Source organism: Trichechus manatus, unplaced genomic scaffold, assembly GCF_000243295.1.
Source record: "Trichechus manatus latirostris isolate Lorelei unplaced genomic scaffold, TriManLat1.0 scaffold00034, whole genome shotgun sequence".
Taxonomy (NCBI): Eukaryota; Metazoa; Chordata; class Mammalia; order Sirenia; family Trichechidae; genus Trichechus; species Trichechus manatus.
This window is the reverse complement of record NW_004443970.1, coordinates 7,681,833-7,686,511: the sequence shown is the minus strand read 5'-3', so window position 1 is coordinate 7,686,511 and position 4,679 is coordinate 7,681,833.

Here is a 4,679-nt window from a genome sequence, read left to right as displayed (position 1 = left end):
ATATATATATATATATATATATATATATATATATATATATATAACTGGTTCTGTTTCTCTAGAGAACACTAAGACAATGTTTATAAAGTACCCAGGAGAGTGCCTGGCATGTTGTAAGGGCTCAGTAAATGATAATAATTAACCATGTTTCATTTTGATAAGAACATTAAAATCATTTGTAATGCCACTTCTTCAAGAAAATCTTTGTTCATGGTTTAGTGGACATGCTATGAGCCTTTTTCTCTAAATACATTTTTTGGAAACAAATTTGGAATAATACTCTATATACAGTATTCTTATTTATCACTTCTTTGAAAATGTAATTTTTGAGATAACTTTTCCCCACAAAATAAAAGATTTTTTGGGGTTCTGAAAAAAATGTGTTTAGTTTTAAAAAATTTAGACAGCTAAAGAAAACAGTAAAAAAAGTCTACAACCTCATCATCCAGAGAATTAAAAAATGTTTTATATACTTACTATTTTGCATATTCCCTTTTTCATTTAGCATTATTTCCTCATCATTTTTTAGTACTTCTCTACATGTAGTGTTATTTTTAGTGTATGTCTATTATTCCGTTAAGAATATGTACTCAAATTTACAAAGAGTCCTGGTGAGGCAACAGTTAAGTGCTTGGCTACTAACTGAAAAGTTGCCTGTTCAAACCCACCCAGCTGCTCCAAAGGAGAAAGACCTGGCGATCCGTTTCCATAAAGATTACAGCCAAGAAAACTCTATAGGGCAATTCCACTGTGTCACATGGGGTCACTATGAGTTGGAATTGACTCAATGGCTGGCACCCAGCAAAAACATCAACTCAAATTTACTCAAATATTTCCATTTAGTTAGCTATTCGGGTTATTTTTAGCTTTTTGTTTTTATAAGTAACATTGTAGAGGACACTTAGACACATATTTTTGTGGTGTTTGATGGATATGGGTGACTTCAAGACTGCCATCAGCACAACTCCAGAGGTGGGCATTCACACTGATGCAATGTAAATGGCGATGTGCATGACCCCCTGCAACTAGTAGCCTGGCAGGTTTGGGCAAATTGCTTCTCAAAAGATAGTACTAATTTATAAGGCTGGTAGATATTTATTAAACCAGTTGCCATGGAATCAATTCTGACTCATGGCAATTCTGACTCATGTAGAACTGTGCTCCACATGGCTTTCAATGGCTGATTTTTTAGAAGTAGATCACCAGGCCTTTCTTCTGAGGCCCCTATGGGTAGAATCAACCTCCAACCGTTTGGTTAGCAGCCAACCACGTTAACTGTTCGCTCAATGCAGGGACTCCTAACTATTTATTAGTACTGGTTTATTATAGTTTTAACATCTTTGAATATTATTATCTAAAACATTTTCATTTTGCTAACTTAATCATCGAAATAGTTACCAAAACCTCTTTGTTGTTTTAATTTGCGTGTCTTTTATTACCAGAGATGGTCAGTATTTTCCACGTTTGTTTACTGGTTGTATTTCTCCTTTTGTCACTTTCACAAACTTCCAATAAGCCAGAGCATCCTTTATAAACTGTGTATGTCCTTTGCCCATTTATTTATTCAATCAACAAATATTTATTGAACATCTACTATGTGACAGGGGCCAATGTAGGTACTGTGGATACAGCAGAGCATGAAAAAGAGTCCCTTCCTTTACTGAGCTCTCACTCTATCGAGGGATGTACAATAAACTAATAGAGTATCATGTCAGATAGTGGTAAGTGCTATGGAGGGTTAGGGAACAGAGATTGATGGGTGGTCAGAGAAGGCCTTTTAGAGGAGGTGACATTTATTTGAGCAGAGATCTGAATGAATTGAAGGAATGAACGTTGTGACTATCTGGGAGAAGAACATTCCAGACAGGGTATTTATTGTCTTTATGCTTTTCTTATTCGTTGATAGGAACTCTATTTAAAGAGATGATGATCACGTTGAATTTACAAAGTATTGTCATAAACTGCAGGGTGTAGGAGTGATTGCTTCCCTTTTCCCCTTCTTGTACAGTAGATGTTGTGTGCCATCGAGTCAATTCTGACTCATAGTGACTCTATAGGACAGAGCAGAATTGCCACATAGGGTTTCCTAGGCTGAAATCTTCACTGGAGCAGATCATCAGGTCTTTTCTCCCATGGATCCTCTAGGTGGGCTTGAACCGCCGACCTTCAGTCAGCAGCTGAGTGCTTTAACTGTTGTGCCACTAGGGCTCCTTTACAATACAATAGCGTGAATAAAATAAGTAGACAGATACCAATAATCAGAATTGCAATTTAAGAAAGATATAAACAATCTGTTAAGGAAGTCCAAGGTGAAACAAACCGTGTCTTATTGGGGATGACTTTGGAAAGACTTAGGACAGAAGAAATGCAGAAGAGCCAAAACCATGTCAATTTTTGCCCACCATGGTATCTCCAGCTTCACAACAGTGCACTGAACACAGAAAATTCTGAATACGTGTTTACTGATAGCACTGACTGAATGAACATTTAGAAAGGATCTTGAGAGATGGAAGCTGCATTCTTGGATGACGGAAACAAGTAAATACAGGAATAAAAGGGGAAGAAGGCATGTTGAAAGAACAGCCCCATCAGCTAAACGATCCCAACAGATAAAACAGTACCATCAGCTCTGGTCCTCAAATCCAGCCCAAAGGCCCACCTTCCTCCCCTCCCCTTAGCCCTCTATCTCCCAGCTCTCCTGCTGTGCTTTCCCATCCAAACTCCTTTCTTCTCCCTACATCAAAAGACAAAAGCCCTCTGGACTAGCAGTGTGTGCAAACAGGTGGATGAGCCTATTTAGGGTAGTGGTCTGTGTCCCAGTTCAGCCAGCCAAATGCCCTACTACATTATTATCGTGATCATCTCTCAGTCACGTGCTCCAGTTATGCTAGGATGAGGCTGCAGCACACCCTCAGGTCACTAAAATCCTGACGTGTGGATGGGAGAGAGCAATGGCTCTTCCGGTAACTTTTCAGAGAGTTGTGTCCGGCCGACATCTGATCCATCCAAATGTCCATTTGCTGTTTTGGGATTGTAACAACTCCTGAATCCATCAACTGGACTAAAAGTGCAAGCAACTGGAAACCCAAGTGCCCTGAAATGTTTAAGCACCATTATGCTGATCTGGCCTAATTACAATGGAAGTAGGGCCAGAATGAAACTCTTGATCTCAGTCCCTCTCATGGCCCCATAAATTAAAGGGGAAATGTCAGATTTAAGGATTTAAAAAAATGTAACTTCTATGCCTGTCAGTAATAAAAGCTTGGATTCAAAATTCAGTAGTCGTTGTTCGTTGTCATTGAGTCCACTCTGACTCGTGGTGACCTTATGTGAAACAGAATGAAAAGTTGCCCAGTCCTGTGCCTTCTTCCTAATCATTGGTGTGTTTGAGCCCATTGCTGTGGCCGTCGTGTCAGTCCATCTCATTGAGGGTTTCCCTTGTTTTTGCTGACTATTTAATTTACCAACCACAATGTCCTTTTCTAGTTTCCTGATGACGTGTCTAAACTAAGCAAGCCAAAGTCTTGCCAGCCTCTTTACTAAGGAGCGTCCTTTCTGGTTGTATTTTCTCCAAAACTGATTTGTTTGTTCTTCTGGCAGTCCTCAGTGTATAGTGATCCATCCTACATGTCCAGTTGCTATTTTGCAGTATATAGTATATAGTGCATTTTTTTCCTGCAACTTACTTTTTTCACTGAAGAATCATCTTAGAGATTTTTCAGCCCATATAGATCTGCCATACACTTTTAAGTTACTGTGGGGTATTCCTTAATGCACCACACTTTATCATTTTCTTACTAAGAATCTTTAGATTGTGTTTAGAATTTTTCTGTTGCCAACAGTGCTGCAGAGAACCCTTTTGTACCAGCATCTCAAGCACATGCGCAGGTGTTTTTCTAGAAGAGACACCTAAACACTGAAATTTCCTCGTCATAGAATATGTTCATTTTTTGAAATAAAAAAGATACCACCAAATTTTCCTGCAAAATGGCTTCCCAATGTATTCCCTCAATGTACAAGTTCCATATTTATCCGTGGTTAACTAGTATCTTATCAATATTTTTAATTTTCTCAGATCCAATGGGTGAAAAACGGCATCTCATTGTTTATTTTATATTTGCGATTACTAGTGATGTTGAGCATCTTTTTGTATTTTATTGATCATTTGTATTTTTTCTCTTATGAATTACCTGCTATCTCTTTTGCTTATTTTTCTATGCATTTTCTTTTTGTCATTGATTTATGAGCTATTATATTCTGATAGTTAACATTTATTAACTGTATTACAATATATGTTACAATGTTTTCTCTCAGTCTGTCTCTTGCCCTTGTAATTTATGCACCTGGACTGGAATCCTGACACCACTGTTGACCTGTTGGGTGACTTGAATAAATACTTATCCTTCTGAGCTTTAGATTCTTCAACAGTAAAATGGATGTAATAATGTACTGCAAGAGTTTAGCCAACTGCAGTTAGGGGGCACAGTCCAAGTCTCACTTCTGACACTAACTGCAAGTTCAGGGAAAGAGTTCCCAGAACCACCCCTGGGTTCATTAATTCTCTAGAAAGATTCACAGAACTCACTAAAAGCTGTTATACTCATTGTTATGATTTATTACAGGAAAAGAATACAGATTAAGATCATCCAGAGGAAGAGATACATGGGAAAGAATACAGG